This window comes from Protopterus annectens, chromosome 2.part1 (genome assembly GCF_019279795.1).
Source record: "Protopterus annectens isolate FY-2018-M chromosome 2.part1, PAN1.0, whole genome shotgun sequence".
Classification (NCBI taxonomy): domain Eukaryota; kingdom Metazoa; phylum Chordata; order Ceratodontiformes; family Protopteridae; genus Protopterus; species Protopterus annectens.
Genome location: NC_056729.1, coordinates 349,148,742 through 349,174,188, shown reverse-complemented (window position 1 = coordinate 349,174,188; position 25,447 = coordinate 349,148,742). Strand labels below are relative to the sequence as shown.

Below are 25,447 nucleotides of genomic sequence, written 5' to 3'. Positions count from 1 at the left end.
GTATTTGACACAGTGTCCATGGTAGCATCTCTTCCTATGTTGAGAGTGCAGATAATAAAAACTCAGTTCAGGAAAATACTCTGCAGTACTAAGATTTAAGCATGGTTGGTTCTTCAGGCATTAGGGTTAATGTTGAGAGCTATAATCCTTCTGCTTTTGACTTGATATCACATGAAGGTTCTACAGTAGATGCTACAAACACAATGTTCTATGCTCTGTCAGCCCATGTCCACAACAGTGAGGATTTCTTAGGTTTGCAAACAATACCTTTCCTGGTGGATGCAGTTTTGGCAACCATTGCAAGGTCTTCCTTTTGTTCACCCTCAAACCAAGGCCATAGTGACCTTGGATGCCTCCCAGATCGGATGGGGGGGGGGCATTTCCTGGACAAGATAGTCCAAGGACCTGGTCTCTCAAAGAAGCCAACTTGCATATCAGTGTTCTGGAGATGAGGGTGGTGATTTTAGGAATGCAAGCATTTCAGGACACTCTTCCTCTCAGAACAATTGCGATTCAAGTGGACAACATGTCAGTGGTTTGATACATCAACAAACAAGAGGAACCAAATCCTACCCCCTGTGTCAAAAAGCCCTAATAGTGTGGCAGTGGGTGATCACCTCCAACCACTTTCTGACTGCAACACACATTCCAGGGAAGTCCAAAGTCATAGCAGACAAATTGAGCAAATCCTTTCTACTTCCTCACAAGTGGTGTCTCAACAGACCCAGAGTGTCAGACATGAGTTTCCATCAGTGGGGCCAGCCTTGTTGCAATTCCTTTGCATCTCCCCTGAACAACAAGTTCAACAGCTTTTTTTGCCCTGTTCCCCCCACCAGGGGAGAAACTGAGGGACGCTCTACTCCAGGATTGGCCCCCTGGTCTTCTCTACACTTACCCCCCCCAACACTTTTAATTCACAAATTCCTTCAGAAAGCAGTCAGGTTAAGAGCAGAGTCATCCTCATTGTACCTTATTGGCCTCAACAAATTTGTTTTCCCTTTCTTTGGCCTCACTTTTTGTGTCCTCCTTGGATTCTGGATCCAATTTCTGACTTGTTGTCTCATGCAACAAGCCTGATTCATCCAGACATCCAAAGTCTCAAACTAACTACATTGTTTCTCCAGTTCCTTTAGTAGCCAGGCAACCCATGCTTTCATCTCCTGTCTGTTCTGTTGTCCTGTCCTCACATAAACCCTCCAAGATGATGCTCTACAGAAGTAAATGGAGGAAATTTTCTTAGTGAGCTGAGCAAAATCAGGTAGACCCCTTTTCATCTCCGGTTCATGCTATCCTTGAATTTTTGGCAGACTTGTTCAGTGGGGGTGTTAGTGCATCGACTATAAAAGTTCAACTTGCTGCTATTTCTAATTTTCATTTTGGGTTTCAAGATTCGTCTGTAACTTCTTCTAAACTGTGAAAAGCCTTTTTGAAGGGTACACTGCTTCTTAGGCACCCTTATAAAGACCCCATTCCACCATGGGATTTAAACTTGGTATTGCAGGCCTTAACACAGTCTCTCTTTGAACCAGCAGCTGTTTGAGATTTGAAGTTTTTGACCTGGAAAGCTATCTTTTTAGTTGCAATTACATCTGCCAGGAGAATCTCAGAATGACAGGCTTTGTCTTTTAAGCCTCCATATTTGATCTATCATAAGGATAAGATCTCCTTGCATACCAGTGCCTCTTTCCTGCCTAAGGTGGGGTCAGAATCCAACATTAATCAGACCATTAACCTGCCTGTATTCTTCCCCAACTTCACAAATAAGGGGAAAGTACTTGTTGCATTTGTTGGATGCTCATAGACAATTGCATTTCTACTTGCATAGAACAAAAGATATTAGGAGGTTGGACCAACTTTTTGTTTCATTTGCATTTAATAAGTTGGGAAAATCAGTTGCTAATATAATTTTATCTAAATGGCTAACAGATTGCATTTCCTTTGTTTACAATAAATTGAATCTTTCCTTGCCAAAAACATTGAAGGCTCATTCAACCAGTTCAGTAGCTATTTCCACAGTTTTCCAGTCTAGAGCTTCGATGGACAATACCTGTGCAGCTGCTACTTGGTCCAGTCCTCATACCATTATCACTCATTACAAATTGGACATGGTGTTGAGGGGAAGAGCATCCTCCAGCTCAATTGTACTCAGGAATATCCTTCCTTAGAGTCCACCCAAGGACTTAGGTAGCTAGGGACTCTGTCCCATTGGTTGATGAATGAATGAAAATTGACAACATCTGATAAAGAAGTTATGTACTCACCATAATGTTCCATCTGTGTTGTCCACTTTCATTCTTTCTCAACCTCCCCTCCAATCCAGCCACATGCCCTTTTCATAGGTTCATAGGTATGTACCAGGCTAATGGCCCTGGAGCTTTTACAAGCCTAGCCCATAGAAGTGCCCTGGCATTGTGCTGCCCGACGTTAGTTCCCAGTGCCTTTATCAAGTAGAGCCATTGGAGTGATACTCAGGGTGAACTTTCTATTACCCATCCACTCATCAAGATTTCTCTTGAAGACGGTCAGCGAGGTGCTCTGCTTGACATGTATGGGAAGTCTGTTCCAGAGCATGGGTAGTCTCTGGGTGAGGAACCTGTCCCTCCAGCGTGTTCTGTTGATTGTGATAATGAAGTTGAGGTCTCTGGAGCATGTGGTGTGGAGGGATTGGGATTTCTTTAGATGTAGCATTTCTAACAGAGCTGGCTCCAATATGGCTTTGTAAGTCAAGCAGAGATCACCTCTAAGTAGGTGATATTTGACAGCAAATAGCTGGAGTCTTTTGAGTCTGTCCATGTAGGACGTGTTTAATGGCTATGATCCTCTTTGTGAGGAATTTCTGTGGCCTCTTCAGCTGTTGCAGGTGTCTAGTGAGGTACATGCTAAATGGGGCATTATACTCGATGATTGATCAAATGAGGGAAGAGTAGAGACAGGTGATGACCTCTTTCTTCCTGAATGCAAAACCCTTAGTAATGAGATGGGCCACATAGAAGGACTTTCTGACCACAGTGGCAATGTGGTGGTTGAAGAAGAGGTTGCTGTCAACCTGCGTCCCCAGAACTCTTATAATGCCTTCAGTGGGCTCCCATAGATGTGGTAATTAGTGGAAACTGAGTTTTTACCAAAGGGGATGACGACGCATTTTTTGGCGTTAAGCTTAAGGCCACGGTTTTGACACCAGTCACTGGTCTCAGTGAGGTCTTTCTGTAGGTTGTCTGCATCACATGGGGAGTTAATAATGGTTCCCAGCTTGCAGTCATCTGCGAACTTGGTCAGCCAGAGTCCCTTTGTGTTGGCCTGGACTTCTGAGAAGTAGATGCCGAACAGTGGAGGACCCAGGACCAATCCCTGTGGGACTCCACTCATGACTGGTCATCAGTTTGACTTGGAGTCCACTACTTTCACACTGTCTTCTATCTGTGAGGCAATTTGCAACCCACTTAGTAATATAGGGGTGATGCCTAGTTTTGTGAGTTTATCAATAATTCCCGAGTGAGGAATGGTATCAAAGGCCTTGGCCAGATCAAGGTAGGCAGTATACACTGCCTTATCTTCATCCACAGCCTGGTGACTGACTCAAAGAAGTCAACTAGGTTGAGCAGGCATGATCTCCCATTCACAAAGCCAAATTGTGTGGCTTCTAGAGTTTGGAGATTTCCTATATCTTTGTTCATCAGATCCATGATGATGCATTCCATAACTTTACATGTCAGACTCATCAGGCTAACGGGGCCATAATTCCCAGAGCCTGTAGTCATTCCCCCTTTATGGAGAGGGATGACTGTAGCAGTACGCCATTCGGTAGGGACAAAGCCTGAAGTGAGGCCGTGACTGAATAGGGCACACAGATGTGGTGCCAGTTCGCTTTGTAGTTCATGTAGATCACAGCCAGGGATATTATCAGGTCCCACAGCAGCTATAACCTGTGTTGCAGTAATGCTGCATGCCTGGCATTCTACCGGTATTGTGATTGGTCCTTTAGGGGGGAAAGAGGGGCAAAGTTGGCATTGAATCCGTCGGCCAGTATGCTGGCAATATCTGTTGGCTGAGTACAGGAGGTACCATTGTGCAGTATCTCAGAGCAAATCTGGGTATTGCAATGGAGGTTCTTGATATAGCTATAGAAGGCTTTGTGATTGTTTTTAATGTCTGCCACAATTCTGCCTTCATAGCTGGCTTTAGAGGATTTGATGAGGGATTTCAACTTTTTTTTGAGGCTAATAAGGGAGTTTTTCCAGTCTTGGGACTTCACTTTTTTTTAATTCATAATTCATAAATTCTGCAACAGTTTCTTCCTTCTATTGTAGAGTTTATTAATGGCAGGGGACTACCAGATTGGCTTCCTTTTTTTTGAAGGAGAGCGTCTAGGTTCTGTTGGGTATGGCTAGTTCCATGCATTTGTGTACATGTTCGTAGAGTACATTTGTGTATGACTCGGCAGTCATGCAGCTATTTTCCACTGGCATGGGTGCCGTGAAGTTAGCCACCTCTGTTTTTAGGAGTCCAAAGTCAGCTTTGGAGAAGTTTTTCAAGGTGGTTATCTTTGTGGGGGGGGGGGGATGAGATGTGGATTTCCATGGTGATTAGTTTATGGTCAGATCTGACCAGGGAGGGATTGACTATTGGTGTAGAGAAATGGTTGGCCATTTTAGTAATAAACAGGTCAAGGATGTTGCTTTCTCTAGTGGGGGTCAGAATGAGCTGGTCCAGGGCATTGGAATTGATGCATTCCAGGAAGTGTTAGGCCAGTGTATTGATGCTTGAGTAGTTTTCTCAGTTGATGGAGGAGTAGTTGAAGTCTTCTAGTAAGAGAGTGTCGGGTTGGACCTTGATAGATTCCAGGGTGCTTAGGAACGTGGAGTGAGAGTCCAAGGACATGGTTGGGGACCTGTAGCAGGCTATGACCTGGATCACCATCTTATCCAATGTTAGTTGTACCTGAAGTATCTGAGATGCATTATGCTGGGCTACTAGTCTGGAGGTGTGCATATACTTTATGAATATGGAGACACCTGCACCTTTGGAGCTTTGGTCCATGTTTCGGGGCCGAAAGGTGTGTAATGAGTTATAGCCTGGTAGCGCAGGGGTGCTTTCTGCTGCTTTAAACCAGGTCTCTATTACAGCACAAATGTCGATGTTCCCCATTTTGAGGAGTGCTTTAAGTGAGTGCATCTTGAGATTTAGACTTCTAACGTTGAGTAGCATGACCCTCAGATTGCATTTATTTATAGCTGTTACAGTGGTAATTTGGTCTTTGGAACACCGTCTAAAAAAGGCACTATAGGGGTGATAAGAGCCTTAGCCAGTACATGGAAACCCAGGGGTGACAGATGCAGGCCATCTCTGGTAAAGCATTAACGTCTGTCAATCATGTTATCCCCAGCAGACAGATACCTCATAGAATGGCACCAGAAACTTAACCAATTGTTGAAGTCAATCATTTTTTGTTTGTAATGTGGTATCATTCTGGGTGATGGTAGGATACTGCTCAGGGCTAGTGTCATACCTGCCTGGGCTACATAATCCGAGAGCTCCACCATGTCTCTTTTCATGTAGTCCAGGGAGATGCGTCTCAGGTCATTCACACCCACACGGACAATGACAGATTCATACTTGTACTTGTTGTGGAGTGACCTGAGTGCATGTGTTATGTGTCGAATTCTGGCACCTGATAGACAGCTGACTGTTACCTTTTCCTTAGTCAACCTAGCGAGTGGGACAATTGAGTCACCTATGATTAGTGTATTGGGCAATGTGTTTAGCCTTAGGTTGAGGGGTACACTGTGGAGGTGAGCTATGTGTCCTGTGGTTTGTGCTGTGTTGTGGTGGTGGAGTACGTATTTGTCTTGGAGGTCTCTGCTGTTTGGGTAAATTTCTGTTGAGAGCTTCTGCGAAGGTGGGTGTGTGGTTTGTGTTTTTATGTGAGAGCTGTGATAGTGGGTGTTCTGGAGGGCTGTGTGTTCCATGTGGTGTGGCGCAGGTGTTGACCTTCTCCTCTTGACCAGATAATCCAGTCTTGGCTGGAGAGTGCATAGCTTCCATATTGGTGATATAAGTGCATCTCTCACAAGTCTGAGTGTTGGGAGGTAAGAGGAGAGGGTTGTCTGTGTACATGAGGCAGCTGCTGCACTGCATCAGAATGCCCAAGTGCACCAGGTGAATAGGAGAAAGCACAGCGAACTGCCCTTTAATCATATCAGGAGGGGTGGTCATAACTACTAAGTACTGGAGCTATTTCCATGAAGAATGACTATTGCTGATGGCACTTAGGTGTGCTACAATAATTGTTACAAAAACCTGTTGAAGTGCAAAGTGATTAGGCTATTTGAAGTGCAAGAGAGAAAGAACTAGCAAGATTTAAGGGAAAAACTGAAGAGCAGACTTTCTGGCACCAGTAATAGTTTACCTCAGCTCGGCACCGCATTGCAGAGCTTAAACAAGTGCAAACCCATGCAAAGGCAGGCTTTTAAACCAGAAAGTTGAAAGGGATAGAAAAACCGCCCAAACAACCAATAAACTACAATTTCTGGGCCAGAAACCACTCCTCTTATGGTAGATAGGCTACCTAGTGCTTACCACTCTCACTGATAAGCTAGAAGGCTTCCCTCCAACACAGAAAGGCTTGGGGTGCTCAGAAGCTTTACAAACAGTCCTGGATACAGCAAATCTGTATCTGGACTAGACTAGGTACATGAAAGGTGGGAAACAAATGCAAATTTGGGGTTTTAAATCAGAAAGTTGAAAGGGATGACAAGACTGCCCAAACAGCCAATAAGCTACCATTTCTGGGCCAGAAATCACTCCTGTCATGGTAGGAAAGAAAGGCTTGGAGGGCTCAGAAGCTTACAAACAGTCCTGGATACAGCAAATCTGTATCTGGACTAGACTAGTTCCAGAAAAGGTGAGAAACAAGCACAAATGCGGGCTTTTAAACCAGAAAGTTGAAAGGGGTGGAAAAAACTGCCCAAACGGCCAACAAACTACAACTGGGGTGCTTACAAACACTCCCGGTTACAGCAAATATGTATTTGGACTAAACTAGTTACAGGAAAGGTAGGAAATTATATTAGAATTTTTTTTTTGCAGAAACCCAGTTAAAACAGGAGGAAAAACAATTCAAATGCAGTGCAAGCTAGCACACTTGAGTGTGTAGCAATATTAAAGCAAATACATTTTAAATTAAAACCTAACACTGTCAGACTGGGTAACTTCAACTGCCCCTCCATTAACTGGGAAAACTACTCATGTACCAATACACTTGCCCAACGTTTCCTGGAATTCATTAATTCCAATGCTTTGGACCAGCTCATTTTTACCCCCACTAGAGGTAGCAACATACTTGACCAGGTCATTACTAACATGGGCAACCGTTGCTCTACACCAATAGCCATCTCCTCTCTGGTTAAATTTGACCACAAACTAAACACCTTGGAAATCCACATCCCTCCCACCTACCCCCAAAAAGGTAACCACCATAAAAACATCTCCAAAGCTAACTTTGGGCTCCTAAAAACAGAGGTTGCATGACCGCCGAATCATACACCAGTGCATTGTACGAACACATACACAAATGCATGGATCTTGCCATACCCAATAGAACCAAGGTGCTCTCCTCCAAAATAAGGAAGCCAATCTGGTGGTCCCCTGCCATAAACAAACTCTACAACAGAAGGAAGAAACTGATGCAAAATAAGGTGAAGTCCCAAGACTGGAAAAACTCACTTATCAGCCTCAACAAAAATTTGAGATCCCTCATCAAATCCTCTAAAGCTAGCTATGAAAACAGAATTGCAGCAGATATTAAAGACAACCACAAGGCTTTCTGTAGTTATGTAAAGAATCTCCATGGCAATACCCAGATTTGCTCTGAGCTACTGCACAATGGTACCTCCTATACTGAGCCAACAGATATTGCCAATATACTGGGTGACAGATTCAGTGCCAAAAATTACCCCTCTCTCCCTCCACAAAGGACCAATCACAATACCAGTAGATTACCAGGCACCCAGTATTACTGCTGCACAGGTTAAAACGGTACTGTCCAAGGCAAAGAATACAGCTTCTGTGTGACCTGACAATATCTCTGGCTGTGTTCTACATGAACTACATAGTGAACTGGCACCACACCTGTGTGCCCTGTTCCATCACAGCCTCACCTCAGGCTTTGTCCCTACTAAATGGTGCACTGCTACAGTCATCCCTCTCCACAAAGGAGGAGCAACTACAGACCCTGGGAACTATTGCCCCATTAGCCTGACAAGTCTGATATGCAAAGCAATAGAATGCATCATCATGGTCCTAATAAACAAGGATGTAAGGAATCTCCAAACTCTGCATCCCACACAGTTTCGTGTTGTGAAGGGTAGATTATGCCTGATCAAACTGGTCAATATCTTTGAGTCAGTCACCAGAGCTGTGGATGAAGGCAAGCTGGTTCATACAGCCTACCTTGATCTGGCCAAGGCCTTTAATTCCATTCCCCACTCAGGAATCATAGAAAAACTCACTAAGCTAGGCATCAACCCCTATATCACTGGATGGGTTGCACAATGGCTCACAGACAGAACCCACAGTGTGAAAGTAGCTCACTCCAAGTCAGACTGTCGACCAGTCATGAGTGGAGTCCCACAAGGTTTGGTTTTGGGGCATCTCCTGTTTTGTGTCTACTTCTCTGAAGTCCAGGCCAACACAAAAGGACTCTGGATGACAAAGTTCGCAGATGATAGCAAGTTGGGAGCTATTATTAACTCCCCAAGTGATGTTGACATCCTGCAGAAAGGCCTCACTGAGACCAATGACTGGTGTCAGAACCATGGCCTTAAGCTCAATGCCAAAAAATGTGTCGTCATCCCCTTTGGGAAAAACTCAGTTCCCATAAATTACCACATTGATGGTAGTCCACTGAACACAGAAGGCACTATAAGAGATCTGGGAAAACAGGTTGACAGCAACCTCTCTTTTGACCACCACATTGCCACTGTGGTCAGAAAGTCCTTCTGTGTGGCACATCTCATTACTAAGGCTTTTGCATCCAGGAATAAAGAGGTCATTGTCTCATTCTACTCTTCCTCTCATTAGGCCAATCATCGAGTACAGTGCCCCATTTGGCATGCACCTCATTAGACACCTGCAACAACTGGAGAGGCCGCAAAAGTACCTCACAAAGATGATTCTCAGCCTTAAACAGTTGTCCTATATGGACAGACTCAAAAAACTCCAACTATTTTCTCTCATATCGCCTACTTAGAGGCAATCTCTGCTTGACTTACAAAGCCATGTCTGACCCAGCTCTGTTAGAAATGCTGCATCTAAAGAAATCCCAATCCCTCTGCACCACAGGATCCAGAGACCTCAACCTCATTACCACAATCAACAGAACATGCAGGAGGAACAGGTTCATAACCCAGAGACTGCCCATACTCTTGCATAGACTTGCCATACATGTCAAACAGAGCACCTCACTGGCCCTCTTCAAGAGAAATCACTCCAGTGGCTCTACTCGACAGAGGCACTGGGAACTAATGTTGGGTGACACAATGCCAGCGTAATCCCATGGGCTAGGCTTGTAAAGCCTCCAGACCACTAACCTAGTACACACCTATGAACCTGTAAATAAATGCAATTAGATTAAAAAATGACTAAAACAAGTGCAGAAGGCAGCAAATTAGGAAAAAATCAAGATGGAGGCACTTAGGGTATCAGAAAACAATGCCAGCAAATATATAAATAATTCAGTCAAGCAAAAATTAAGATAGTGCAGTTAAAAAGTGCCAAAAATATACTTATCAGCTCTGTATTTCCAGATTGTTTGAGAAGCAAAGTCAGTCAGAACATAAGGAGATTCTAGCAATGGTATCTAGCAAATTGTTGTTTTTTTGTAAAGTGGAAAAAGGAGAAAGGAGGAATAGAAGATAATTCAAGGTTAAGAAACTAAGTGGGTTGGCCTTCTCACATGTTCTCTATGTATTAGGTAGAATGAGTTAATGACACTAGACTGGGAGGAGTGTCCCAGATCAAATTTACAGTAGGGGCAGGCAACTGCAAAGCCACCAAGTATAAGAAAAAGATACTAATAGGGAGGTAGTGTGGGAAACTGTTTTAGGCAGATAACAGTACAGAAATGTTTATCAAAGCAGAAAAACAGCAGCGAGCCACTAAATAAAAGTTTTAAACAGATAAAGGAGCAAGGAGACTCTACAAAATGCTTTTAACTGCAAACAAATCAGTTATATGGTACACTCCTTGGCAGAAAATCAGAACAAACAAACAGATGCTCAACTAATGGAGAAAATTTCCAGTTAATACCTTTCACACAGTGAAACTAACTAAAAAAACTTTACAAACAGTGTGACAGTAAAACACTTATTTATCAGGCCCTGTAAGGCAGACAATTTTAGTACAGCCATGCAGATTAGTTTATAACAATAAACTAAAGTAAAATGTATGCAACAGACAATAAACAGTGCTTTACATGGCTAGAATAAGCAATAACTAGTAAAAATAAGCAAAAAAAAACAGGATACTTATTGTTATATATCACAGATCAGAGTTGTGGTCAGTGCCCCTCCTCCTCTCAGCTCAGTGTGTATAGACAGAAATCCAGTCAAAGTTAGGGCTTAAATACCAGGCTGTACAATGTGAAACAACTTACAAAAGCTCAAAAGAACCAATGAGTGCTTACTGCAAGCCCTAGACCAGCCAATCTCTACCAGCCAGCAGCCAATCAACAACAATTACTCTCATTAAAGTTGAAGAAGAAAGGCTTCTGCTAAGCCTGATGACTCTGGTGGAGTGATTGTTACAGGGACACTACTGGTCCCTTACGTTGAACTCCAGTTATGGCAATTGGTTATAGTGTCATTATTTTTCTCTTTTTCTGAAGCTGTGAAAGGCTCTGAGAGATGTTGGGCTTAGAGCATTATGGGTAGGAAGTGAACTCAAGAGTTTTTTTGGTGAATGCTAGCTAGTTAAACCATCTGAGTCAGATCTGAAGGTTGGATCTGAATCCCATTGGTTGAGGAAGAATGGAATAATGAAAATGGACAACACAGATGGAACATTATGGTGAGTGCATACCTTCTTTTTTCTCTAGGCTCACTGTAGACCATTTTTTACACCCACTAAGCTTTTCGCTACACTAGGTCAGTGTTACGTGTAATTGCAACACAGCACTTTCAAATTTTTGACTAAAACCTGTGAATGTCTTCCCAGTTACTCGTTCATCTTCAACCTAGTCCACAGTATTCCCAGCATGAGAAAATAATATTTTGTATACTAGATGGTATTTCTGTTTCTTGAACATTTTGAGAATAATATGGATTTCTGGTGTAATACCTTTCATAAACAAATTTTAATTTTCTTTCAGCCTGTTATAGATAAAGAAATGTTTCGAAGCAGATGTCAGATTGGGTTCAGGAATGAAAATATCATTTGAAATCCCAGAAGAAGTGCCTTAATCACCGACCTTCTAAATGGTGCATGAAGTAAAATATAGCAACAACGTCTCTGCACATTACAACTTTATAGTGGTAAACTCTTAGATGATAGGAGGGGGAGAAGATTTAAATGGTTGCACTATAAATTTTATTTGTACATAATTCTGTTTTTTCCTTGCTAAAATTTCAGCAGCTGTTACATGTAGCCTGAAATGTTACCAAGTGTAATATATGAAGCATTAATGCACATTCATTTTTATTTGTTCTTATTTCTCATTTTTCTAAACAAGATTTACACATTTTTATGATGCGGTGGGCATACTTGTACTTTGTATTTTATTTAGTAGCCATGTTTCTCAAATTAAGGATTTATCTACTTGCACTAGTTTTGTGCCAATTTGAGTTTATTTTATACTGTTGATTTTGTTGCTCACTTTACGAAAAATCCATAACTTTTCTGGATATGTCTTCACCATTCAGTCTCTCCATTAATGGATTCAGAACTAAAACAAGATTCTATCGCAGCAAGAATTTTTCAGGAGTAAGTGTTACAATAACCTGCATGTGTGTATACAAGGTGCCACAAAGCAGGATTTAATATGACATGTACTGTCTTCAACATCCTATAACAGGCTCTGTTATTTTTCCCTTCCACTGATTAAATTTAATGATTCCATTGTTCAGCTGGCAGAAACTAACACTTCACACCTCTGTGATAGTGTGTATCCACCGCCTTATGTTTGATTCATATTTCATCATTGTTCTTTATTTTTATAACTTCTGTAAAAACAACCTTTCACAACCTTCAGATCTAGTGATGGCCAGAGGTGAGAATCAGAGTAAATCTTGAGAAAAATGTTTTTCTGACAACAGGTTTCGAGTAGACTTCATATTGCACAGGGAATGCTCCAGTACACGTTATAGGGAGGAAGTTAGCAAAGGGCACAAAACAAGAGCATCTACTCCTTGCCTTGTTTAAGACCAGCATAACATGGACACCAGACAACATTTCTTTCCATTCTGTTTCTTTCAGTATTCACCATCTTTAGTTATTGTCCCTTTCATTTTACATCAGTTGTCAAGCATAGCTTGCTAAATAAAACAAGGTGTGATTTACCTTTTTTTTATGAAAATACTGCATGATGCTAGACATTCTCTTCCTTAAAAGCGATAACCAAAACACAGACAAAACTGATAAATAAAACAAGAAAGCTCCACAGAACCAGTAAAAAAATGTTTTAATGAGCGCTTTCGTCAGCAATTACACTTGACTTCATCAGATTTGAAATCTGATGAAGTCAAGTGTAATTGCTGACGAAAACGCTCATTAAAACATTTTTTCCTCTGGTTCTGTGGTGCTTTCTTGTTTTATTTATTCCTTAAAAGTGATATTAGCAGGGACCATGCAGTGGAATTGTTAGCCTTTACTTGAAACCAGAACTTTGTGCCATTTCATATTCTGTGGAACCTGCTGCCTCTGTCTCCTTCATGTTAAATTGGCTGTTAGCTTTTGTCAAGCTATGCCTAAGTACATTGTGTTTTCTATTATATGCTCAATTGATTTGTGCTAGACACTAGTGTCAAGATACAGAAGAAAGTTGAAAACAGAATCTTAATTCTTTATAGGGGTTAGCAAATCAGAGTTTTCTGAACTGTTTTAGGAGTTACTTGAAGTGGCAGTGGCTTGAAAAAAGTGAGCTATTTGAAGTTTTCATGTTTATGGTCTTTGCAGATGTATATACTGCTTAAAGCTTCATGATTTGCTTATTTTACCTGCCTTACTAAAACTTCCTCTTTGGGTACATTGCCTTTTCTTATAACAAAATTGCAAATGTTGAAGTGTTTTTAAGAAGTTTTACAGATAGTGCTTTGTGGAAACCATTTTGGAAAATTATTTTCCAACTTCCTTAGAATTACAGTCAGGTTTTCACTGAATTTGGAAAGGCAAAGCACTTACACTTAAAGATCAAGGGCAAAGGTGTTTTTTTACCATTTATTTTTGTTATAATTACACACTCAATTTGTAAAGTGGTCTTTCTTATTCTAAAATGTATAGTTTATACTTTATTTACTTCACTGGACCTATATTTATTAATTTTAATAAACTGGTGCTCTGCTTACTATATGCTGGGAAACTGACCAATTACTTGCTGATTCCAATGGCATCCAGCCCTGCCTTCTGATGATGTATGGGGGGACAATTCTGTAGCAGGACAGCATGTTTTCTGTAGTCTACAGCAGATTTTTTTACAAAGTAACCAGACTACAGCACAAGGAATTACACAAATAATGAATCCATAAATAAGCACAGTTATATTCAAGTGGAAGGTAACAAAAGTAAGATTTCCACCCCACTAACTACCTTGATTATAGCAAGCTCGGATGCTCATAAGCCTACTACTTATTATACAGCAGGAACTTCTTATTGTAACAATTGCTAATGTCTGTTATGTACTTCATAGATAAAGATTCTTGTTGTCTACTGATGTACTATGTTCTTCATCTGTAACTATGTTTGTAATTAATTGCTATGTTAATCAAATTGTTAATCACTATGTAAATCCAATGTATCTACTATCTGTATATTTTAACTGTGGAGCTTTTCTCCCCGGGCCTCTGCTGAAAATGGACCTATGTCCAGTCGGACACTCCCGGTCAACAAATGTAAATAAATAAATAAAGATGGAACAGGTTAAGATTCCCTTGTAAGGTGTACAGTGCTTGTCAAACAGTGAAATAAACTAGATGTAGAACTAATAAATCATTGTCTACAATGGACTTATTGATCACATTTGGAGAGGAAACTATGGATGTGTGAATCACATACCTTCTGGATTTCTCAAGAATACCAGTTGCAGAAAGAAAAGAAAGAAAAAACATAGGAGAATGAAGCATTTTGCCATCTTTGAAAGTTGGTAAAAACACTCAGCACTGTTGAACAGACAGCAGTATACCTCTCAACTTCTTTGATTAAAAATATTGGACAAATCCACAAATAATAGGAGGAAAAAGAAGCATATCAGGAGCAGTTTTTAAATATGTCTCTAATTTGCATAAAAAGTTAATAGAACAGCCTGTCCAGTGGTGTAGAAGGATAAAACCCTGACTATGGCCCAACCGACCCATGTTTGATTAGCTGCTCAGATGACTGACAGAGCAGCAGGGATGGGATGGGCAGGAGCTTATTTATACACTGCTTAAGGGGAGGTGTGGTCCAAAGAAGGGATTTACCCTCAAACTTAATCATCGAGTATGGGGGTGGGAAAAGGGAGTATAGGTCAACCCTCCTCCCCTGGATAGGAGCCAAGTCCCCAAGACACCCTCAGGATCTACATCCGGCCCCGGCATTAATGGAGTAAGTTGGGCTGGAGAGTAGCTGGTAGGCCCATCATGGATATTGGGTACTGGGAGCCTGGCCAGTAAACATGAGGTCTGAAGGGACCAAAAAAACAGGTTTTAAATCAACATGCATTTTCTGAACAGTAGGAAATATAAACCTCTGTCTGGCATTATTGACTGACTGCAGATGTCCTTCCATATCACTGTTGCATCTAAGGGATCTCCTGCCAATGACAGCCCAACATCTGACCAGTATGCAAAAGACTTCAGCTCTTATAGGTGTTGTACATCGCAAATATGCTCCCCACACAAGATGTAAGGCATAAAAATTATGTATGGATGCAAATGCTCAGAACTTCTTTGCAACCAGTCCAAACGCCATTATCAAACATCAGTCTAAATGCCCTTCTGCTATTGTGGTCACCAAGACATTTTTTTTCAAATAAGTGCGGCATTTTTCCTTTTCATGTTGTTTGTTATTATGTCCATGTCATCCAGAAAGGGAAAATGGCAGTGTGGGAGGCAGATTCCTGATAAAGACCACTCTTTTTTTTTTGGTGCATCCCACAATCATACCCAGTATTCTATCTGCCAGGCATTTGTGTTTAAGACCCTCCATAGTTGCCTCTCCTTTTTATCCATATACCTGGAGAATCAGCATCTTAAGTTGTTGGCTTCGAGTGCTGTAGCAGAATTCTCCTGTCCCAAGGGTCAGCTGTCTGCCAAGAAAAAGGCCCAAAAAGTTAGTTGTGATTTGGCTTTTGTCCAGCCTCCACTAGATGCCTCTCTTAAAGTTAGTGAAAGCCCTGAAGACCATCTGGTGCTTGCTTCAGATTCCTCTGCCGCAACTCTGTTAGAAGCCAGCATGGATTTGGCTTCTTGCTTGTCCTCAGAGGCTTTTCAAACATATGTACCTGATGTTGCGGGCAAACCTTGTCTGATAACATCTGAAGGACTGAGGGGGACTCAACAGATTTTAGTGAGGGAGGAAATTCCTATACTATTATAGAGTCGCATCAGGGGTCTGATCCTCTGAGGGTGTTTTGAGTGGACGTCCCCCAGAAAATGAAACAAAAGACAAAGCATATTTCCCCTGTTGTGCAGAATCCCCTATGTGAATGGCAGGATTTCACTCAGGGTATATTCAATGCTTTGATGGCCTTGAAGCCACCTCAAAAGGTCTCTGTTCCTGCTCCCCCTGGTTTTACACTCCAGATAAGAGGCCTAGGGAATCTGATTCTTCAGATGAGGGTCTGGACTCATGGGAAAATTCCTTAGCTAATTCTTCCCAAATTCCTTTCCCCCTCGATTACAGTTCAGAGGAGGAGGATTCCTTAAGTCCAAACTCCCGTTTGGAAGAACTCTCCTTTGTGGGTACCATTGCCCACACAATGGGCTATTTTAAGTGGGATTGTTCCCAGGTCTCTGATATTCAAAAAAGGTATTATGAGCTCCTACAGATGGAGTCTTTCAAACCATCTTCTGTTCCTCCTGTTCTGGCTGCCCTTTTAGATACCTTTTCTGCAGTTTCTGCAGCCCCTGACTCTCAGTTTCATGGACCAAAAAAGCAAGACAGGTTATACAAGGTACTCAAGGAGTGCAAATTTCTTTACAAATGCCCTTCTGCTGACCCTTCTGTTATGTCAGTCTCTTCTGACAAGCCATCTAAGGTGTTGCCTTCCATCAAACTGCTGTCTTCTGATAAGGATAATAGGGCCATGGAAAGGTTGGGCAAGAATGTTTACATTGCTGACACCTTGCCCTTTACGGCATTTAACTACCAGACTCAAATAACCAGATATGTTTTAGATGTTCTTTCTCATGTTTCTAAAGTAGATTCTAACCTTTCTGACTCTGAGGGGAAGGCTGTATCCCTTTCTCTGCTGGTCTCCACTTCTCAAGTTGCTCAGAATTCAGTCAAATGCAGCTGTGATGCAGCTGATGCCTCTTCCATGGCTTCTGCCTTTGGTTCAGTTATGTGATGTTATTCTTGGCTTCATCTCCAGGCTTTGCCTGATGACATCAAGGCCAAACTTTTGTCTGCTGCTTTGGATAATGAAAGTCTTTTTTGGATGTGCTGCTGCTGGCCTTTTCAGACCTTGCAGGGTTGAAACACATTTTTGTTTCTCCTATTCCTAAGTTTCAGGGGAGCTATCCTTCCAAGTCTACCTTTGTTTGTAGGCAACCTCACGTTCCTAAGGGTAAGAAGGGTTCTAGGCATGTTCCTACTGCTAATTCTACTCAGACTTCTGCCTCCCAGAAACCTTCTTTTCAGGACGTCTGGTTCTGTTTGACAGTTTACTTTCCCACTCTGTTTGCTATAACCACTTTCCAATCCCTTCTTTCTCTGGTGTCTTTCATGACCAGGGAATTTCTCAGAGTCCTGGAGTTCATGGCTTCCACCATTGCAGTGCTCCCTCTCGCCAGGCTCCATATGAGGAAACTTCAATGGAATCTCAAATCAGTGTAGCTTCAACATTGCCACCACCTGGATTTCCTGGTGCCTTTTCTTCCTTGTCTCAAGCTCAAGCTTCACTGCTAAATTCATCAAATCTCTCTCAAACTGGAGCTTCCTTTTCAGGCTCCAGTTCCCACTCAGGAGCTTTTTATACATGCCTTAGATGGGAGGGTGCCTCTTCTCTCCTCCTGCAGGTTCAGGGCCTCTGGCCTCCTCATAAGAGGTAAGACCATATCAACATAAAAGAGATGAGGGTTCTGCTTCTGTCTCTGCAAGCTTTTCATTCCTTCTTTCATCACAGGCCACTCAGATTTTTCACATGCAATACCACAATGATGTCATATGTCAGCAAGCCGGGGGAGGAGGGCATGAAGTCCTATCTTCTTTACAGACTAGCTGTTCAGGTTTGGGATCTAGCTAACTCTTCAGATAGTTTACATTCCCCTCAGAGCACAGTCAAGTGGCAGACTCTTTGAGAAGGTCTAACACATAATCTCACAAATGGATGCTTCACAGAGATGTGTTCCTGGACATTGTCTATTGGTGGGATATTCCTCAAGTAGACCTTTTTGACTCCCCTTTGAACATGCAATTCCCTCTTTTCTGTTCCAGAGTCCCAAGTTCTCTGGCTTGGAAAGTGGACACCCCGCCTTTTCCTTGGAAGGGGATGTTTCTGTATGCTCCTGCCTTGTTGCGATAAGTTCTGCACAAGATCAAGTAGGACTCTCTCAAAATCTTGCTGGCAACTCCCTTTTGGCCCAAACAGCACTTGTTCCCCCTTCTTTTTCATTTGGTCAAGGGAAATCACCACAAGTTACTTCACCAGGTGGGTCTTCTCACGCAAGATAAGGGATCTCTTGTCCATTCTCACCTGTTCATTCTTCAACTGACACTGTGGGTGATACTGTTTTGATCTCTTTTAGGCACCTTTTTTGTGAGGACATGCTTCAGGTTCTGCAAGAGGCCAGGAAACCCACCACCAGAAAATCCTGAGTGTCCAAATGGTAGTAATTTTTGTCTGGTGCCTCTCTTGCCATCAGGGGTCCCCTAAATGTAGATGTTCCTCTGGTTCTCTCTTATTTGTGTGATCTGCTCCATGATGGGTTGGCATATTCTTTAATTAAACCTCACATGTCAGCGCTACTTGTTTGCCCTTGAATCCTTATCTGGCCTCTAGATTTGAGGTCAAGCAATTTCTTAAATACTTCCCCATATCAGGCCCCCCAGGAAGCCTATTTCACCTTCTTGGGACCTCAGTTTTGTACTTGAAAATTTGACCCAGGCGCCTTTTGAACCTGCTTCTTCAGCTTCCTTACAACATTATACTCGGAAAACTGTTCTTCTTTTGGCTGTCACTTCAGCCAAGAGAGTGTCTGAACTTCATGCCCTTATGGCTATTCCTCTTTTTTTATTTTTTTCTTAGAGACAGGCTGTCTGTTCATGCTAATCCTTCTTTTATGGCCAAGGTGATCAATGAGTTATCCCTTAATCTATTCATCTTACTTAAATTTTTCCTTCTCTGCAGTCTGCCAGTGAGAAGATTCTTCATATATTGGATTTTCATAGACAGCTCAGATATTATTTGGATAAAACTAGAGTTATTCCCAAATTTGAGCAGGTTTTTCTTTCCCTTCATCATAGGACTTTGGGTTTGGCGGTTTCTTAGTAAACCATCCACTCCTGTTATTCTTTTCATGATAATTATCTTTCCTTATCTGTAAAGGCATATTCTGCTAGGGCATTTGCTTCCTCTGGTACCTTTTTCAAGGGTCTGAATACCAGTTCCATCTTTGAGGCTGCTGCTTGGTCATCTGTTCATACTTTCATTAAGGATTACAAGTTATATGTTGTTTCCAGGGCCAGAGCAGCCTTTGCCACAGCTGTACTGCATGGTTTCTATAGGGTTTATCTTTCCTCCTCCCATGTTTCCTCTTGAGCTTTTGTACTCTCCCTGTGTAAGGAATACTGCAACACTGATATGGAAGGACATAGTAGAGTTGTGTAAAATCATACCATAACAGTAGATGTCCTTCTCTTTACTGTTGCAGTATTCACTCCCTTCTTCCTTCCCCCTCTGTCTTGTCTCTTGCCCTGTGTTCTGTTTCCCTCCTGACAAGGGGACCCTTCTTTATTTTTCTTTCTGGATGCACATGCTCTTCTTTGTCCCTTCCTTTGGATTTTTCAGTTCTGAGTGTGTCTGTACATCACCTGTATGCCCTATGTCTTGCACAGGGAATATACATGTGACATGCGGCTCCTATGAGGTAAAAAGCTTTGAAATACTGGTTGGACATTGGGCTATCCTTAGCAGGAGATTCCTTAGGTGATGAATACTGCAAGAGTGAAGAGAAGGGCATCTGCTGTTATGGTAAGATTTTGCACAACTGTACTTTTTCAGTGATTTACCAGAAATTCAGAACCTCTATGAGAGACAGGGTAAACCTATGAGGCAAAATTAGGGACAGCTGAGAGGTTTGGACAGAAGGGAAAATAAAGTGCTCCCCTGTGGAATTATCAACTTTTAAAGCTGTTAGACACTTCAGTATAACACACACGCTCTGTCACATTGTAGTAAATAGCTGTCCACTATGGAATGACCACTTTACTGCATCTTCATTTTCACAGGTGTGCAAATTATTCCAAATGTTTTCTTTTCAGCACTAATTCCTTGTGGTATAACATACAAACATACTATACAGTAGGTCTGTCGTAGCGATTTTCAGACTGATAGTTTTCTCCCTAAAATTCATTGGTAGACAATGATTTATTAGTTTTACATCTGCTTTATTACATTGTATGCTAAATACTATACACCCTACTAACAATCTTATCATGCCTAGTCTTACTTTTGTTACCTTTCAATTAAATGTAACTGCATTTATTTTGTATTTACTATCTGACTGAGTGACTGACTGTGCTGCATTCTGATGCTACAGACTACAGAAAACATGTGAACCCGCTACAGAACTGTTTCTCCTCCCTCTAATGCGAAGGAGGTGAGGCAAGATGCCATGGAATCAGGAAGCAACTGGACAGTTGCTCAGCATACAGTAAACAGAAACATCAGTTTATCAAACTTAATAAATATAGGTCCACTGAAGTACCTAAAGTAAAAACTACACATTTTAGAATAAGAAAGACCACTTTGCAAGATAAGGGTATAATTATAACAAAACAAAATGGTAAAACAAAATGCACTTGAACTTTAAACTGAAAATAAGGTTGATATTTCTAGGAAAAAATCTTTGAAAGAAATCACTGAAGATTATGTGAATGCTTAAAAATCTCAGTCTTTGTTGGTGAATGGTGGAAGAAAAACAATTCACAAAATACATATTCTAATACTGAAACTGTCTTTAAACCAAGGGTTTTTGAGGATTCTTGATAAAAGGTCCCTTATGAATTTTTCTGTTTGAAATTTTTTGCACTGTATGGCAGAGGTTTTTATTAGAAGAAAATGCTGATTGTCTTTATTCTCTCATTAGAGCTAATAAAAAACAATTATTCCTGTTCCCTTATTTTCAGAATATGATGAATGGGAGACTGAAGTTTTAAAATGATGAATATATTCTTTGCAAGAGTAGTGTAGTGATGAAAAGCTTCCACAGGATATTATCTCAAGTGCTTTTGCAACTTATACTAGACCATTCTGAATGAGCTATGCTTTGCATTACCAGTAGAGAGAGAGGGAAGAGTATGGTTTCTGTTCCCTTTGTCTTGTTTGCTCCTCTCCTTCTTTTCATGGAACCTTAGCAACTTTATGTAGATCTGTTTATAAAGGTCCAAAATCATTGCCCAAGCTTTTAAGTGTTTGAATGTGGTTTATAAAGAGGCTGACTTCCTAGTTGAAATTTTATATCTCAGACATGAAACAGGTTGAAATGTCCTCTGTCAAGTAGTTTTAATCTTTTTTTCTGATAAAAATGCCAGTTTTATTCTTGCTGAAGGTAAAAGACTGCGAGTAGTATTTTCTGTAACTGCCTAGTCATTGCTTCTTTTGTGCTTTATGCTGAGATATTACACATTATTTTGCAGGCTTCTGATGTTATCAGAACTTTCATGGAAAGAGGTTATATAAAAGGTTGCTAGTTTTTAATATAAAGCTAAATATCTTGTTGTACTTATAAATATAGTTATGATTTATATTTTCCTTATTCTGGTGTGCTGCATCTTCAGTGATGCTTAGAAAAGGTGTTTGGTTGAAGGGTCATCCATATCCTGGGAGTATCTTGAATAACATCAGGGCTCCCCACATGTTTGCAGACTTTCTTTTTTTAAAACACCTTTATTATATTGTCACTCAAGATACAGGCAAACATACATCAAAAGAAAAGAAAACCAACCAGTTTAACATTTTCCATTTAAATACAATATACATCACATATATTTTCTTTGCTACTATCATCAGTCTAACTTTACAAGATATTGCAGAATTTCTGCCTTCCCCTAAACCTCACTCCTCCTCCTGAACATTATTATGCATGTATTGTTCCATGTTTACAATTTACTTCTATGTAATTTACTTCCCTTTTCTAAAGATCCCTCTTCCAGTTCTTTTATGTCTTTTATACCACTCAGTATCTCAAATACAGTTGGTATAGACTTTAATTTCCATTTTCTAGTAACTGCTTTTTGACAGCTAGCAGAATTAAACTTAATAATTGTTAATATGCCTAAGTAATTCAGATCCTGTATACCAGCTCAAAAGAATAATTTCCTTCCTTACAGTCATTTGCAGCCTCAGTGTTTCTTACAGAGTACTCTGTAGGGAATTTTAAAAATCTGCCAACTCATTACACTCCCTGAACATATGATGTTCTTCGTGTTTCACTGTTGCAGTTATTACATTTGGGTAATCTGCTTGCAGGTTTCCCTAAGTTGGCCTGATTAACAAAGTCTTGGGTCCTGCGTCGGTTGCTGTCCCTTCTTCCATGACGTCAGGTCGTCAGGGGTATAAAACATGCAGCCGACGCCATTACATCAGTCTTTCTTGCCGTGCGGTGCCTGAAGCAGAAGCAGTTCGCAAGTGCCGGTCGGCCGACTCCTGAAATTTTCGTTTTTGAGTTTCAGAACCGAAGTCTTCAACTAAAGCTAAGTACCTCATTGGGGAAACATTTTCTTGCTCCTTACCGATGCCAGTAAAAGTTAATAATTGCATTACTTGTGGAAAGCAAATACCTCATAAAGATTTTCATTCGTACTATATTCCTTACCTAGGCCCTGACCACGAAGTACCTTGCTGTCGGTTTTGTGCTTTATTTAATCAGCGTACTATCCGTCGTCGGTATATTTTTGCCTCTAAATATTTCAGTTATCGGTGTAATTATCCAGAAATGTCTTCGGTTAGCTATCCGACTACCGGGATTCCAAAAAAATGCAAAGATAAAGACAGAGACAGGCCGCCGAGGTCCAAAACTGCCGACAACGCTTCTCCTAAGCTAGTCACCAGTTCACCGGTACTCAGTGAGGCGCTTTCGCAGCCCCTGATGCCCACTACTTCTGATTCGCAGGCCTCTACTGAGACCCATTCAGAGTCTGGTATGCCGCGAGATGCTTCAACTGTGGAACCCGTGGATGTCTCTACCTTGGATGGGTCCAGAGCCACTGTGCAGGCACCGGCTTCTGAGGATGTATTCAGGCCTGCGGACTTGCATATTAAATCGACGCCTAATTACTTAGGCCTAAGTCTCGATCCATGTCTAAAAAAACGATGTCCAGGCCACATGTTCAGGACTCTATGCCTAAAAAACAAATGATAAGAATGGCTGAAGATCTAATAACTCTAATCAGGGGTAGCCAACACCCCCCCCTTCTAATAGGCCCAGGACTGAGGTTGATTATTAATCTTCTGATCAGGATTCTGTTTTTTCTGACTCTTCTGATGACCTGGATTTGTCCTTACCTACTTTTGAGGATTCTGATGCAGAGGACTCTATTCCCTCTGCTTCCCCTCCTGGGGATTTTTCTTTTGGAGAAACTTTACATACTCTAAGGGAGCATTTCAACTGGGAAAGCCAGGATTTTTTTGATTCAAAAAAGAGGCTTAGGGATTTCCTTCTCCTACCTCAGCATAGGCCTTTAGCTATTCCTCCTGTACTAGACATTGTTGAGGATGCTTTCTCAGAATCTAGTTTGGCCCCTGATTCCCTGCCTCCTGCTCCCAGAAAACCTGACAGATACTACAGGGTCCCTGGGTCCCACAAGTTCCTTTTCAAAACGCTTATTGCAGATCCAGAAACTATTTCACAGGGGCCCAAGGGCATTAAGGCTTCTACTGCTAAAAATCCTACCCCTTCTGATAGAGACTCCAGGGCGCGGGATAGATGGGGTAAGAAGGTTTACACTTCTGCAACCTTGGCCATTAGGCCTTTAAACTGCCAGTTTCATATGTTAAAATATCAGCAACATGTTATTGGATTGCTTAAACAGAAAATGATGTTGATTCCTGACTGTGTGGAAAATAAAGAATTACAGGATTTAATACATTCTACCGAAGAAGTTGGAAAACATACTTTGCAATGTGCTTTTGATTCATTAGATGCCTCTTGCAGGGCTGCTGTTACTGTGTCTGTGCTCAGAAGGCATGCTTGGCTTAAGGAGCAATCTTTGCCTGATCATGTTAAAGCTAAATTGTTGGATACTCCTTTAAATCAGGACTGCCTGTTTGGCAACAAGGCTGAGGAAGTTCTTAAAAAGATGGAAGATAAAGCTAAATCTATGCAAACTGTTAAAGATTTTTTACAAGTTCAGCCTCCTAGATTTAGTAGGCACTGGCCCTCCAAGAACTGGTCCTTTCTAGCCCCTTCCAGGTCTTCTCAAGCCAAACCCAGACACAGCAAAAAAACCCAGGTTTCAGTCCCAGGGGACTCACAGAACTAAGCCATGGGGGGACCTCCACTTCCAAGTCTGGGAATAGTAAGACTCCCCACTATGGTAAACTGTCTCAGTGACTTCCGTTTAAAATTTCCAAGCACTTATCATCTGACTGCCCTTTTGAGGGGAAAGATTGCTTTTCATGCAAAGAATTGGGAACTCATTACCCAGGACAAATGGGTTTTAAATATAGTGTCCCAGGGATACAGATTTTACTTCCACACGTTGCCAACACCAAGTGGGTGGCCGGACCTACCCCCAAATCAGTGGGCAGAGGCCCAAAAACAAGTACTTTCTCTGTTAAGCAGGGGGGCTATTCAACTGGTACCAGAAGAGGAAAAGGGACAAGGTTTCTACGCAAGGCTTTTCCTGGTACCCAGAAAAGACAATTCATGGTGTCCTGTCCTGAACCTGTCTACTCTAAACACCTTTTTGGAGATTCCAAAATTCAAGATGCTGACTCTTCACCAATTACTTCCTATGCTATGCAAAGATGCCTGGTTGGCAACACTAGATTTAAAAGAAGCATACCTGCACATCCCAATCAGGGAATCTTGCAGAAGATACCTACTCTTCAAAGCAGGCTACACGCACTATCAGTTCTCTGCACTGCCCTTTGGCTTGTCTACTGCGCCCAGGGTATTCACAAAGTGCCTAGCTCCAGTTATTGTATTTTGCAGGCAAAGAAATATTCAAATATACCCATACCTGGACGATTGTCTAATTCAGGCAGAAAGCCAGACATACTTTTGAATCATCTGGCCTTTGTAAAAAGGGTTCTAACTTGTCTGGGGTACACCATAAATGAAAAGAAATCACAACTGGTACCCTCTCAAAAATTATATTCCTGGGACCAAGCTTGAATACAACTTCCCAGATGGTTTACCTCACGCCAGAAAAGCAAATTCATTTGACAACCTACTTCAAACAAGTGGCCACAAAAACCCTGCTATCTGCAAGACAACTGCTGCAAGCCTTGGGGTTCATGGCCTTCTGCATTCTTCTAATTCCGTATGCAAGATTGCATATGAGGAAACTACAGTGGTATCTAAAAAGTCTATGGTGTCAACATTCTCAAAACCTAGAAACAATGATTCCTATCATACCTTGCCTACGCCTAGAGTTCCTTTGGTGAGCAGAGGCCTGCCACCAAAACAAGGGACTACCTTTCACAACACCACCCCCTGCAACCCAAACCCTAACAACTGATGCACGGACAACACCACTGTTATGTGGTACATAAACAAGCAGGGGGTACACATTCTTACCCCCTCCGCAGACTAGCCATGGCAGTGTGGAACACAGCCTTGAGCTACCAAGTGCACCTACAAGCTCAATTCCT

At 41.6% G+C, this 25,447-nt stretch overlaps 2 protein-coding genes across 2 annotated transcripts in view; one reads left to right on the top strand and one right to left on the bottom strand.

Moving 5' to 3' along the window:
* LOC122794722 overlaps nucleotides 1-11,660 on the top strand; it is a 61,552-nt gene extending 49,892 nt beyond the window's left edge. The window contains exon 2 of the mRNA XM_044063371.1: nucleotides 11,366-11,660. The gene's annotated coding sequence lies outside the window, so the exon portion shown is untranslated. The remainder of the gene's footprint in view (nucleotides 1-11,365) is intronic.
* LOC122794056 (ligand-dependent nuclear receptor corepressor-like protein) overlaps nucleotides 1-25,447 on the bottom strand; it is a 1,533,107-nt gene that overhangs the window by 981,765 nt on the left and 525,895 nt on the right. The gene's annotated exons all lie outside the window — the stretch shown is intronic.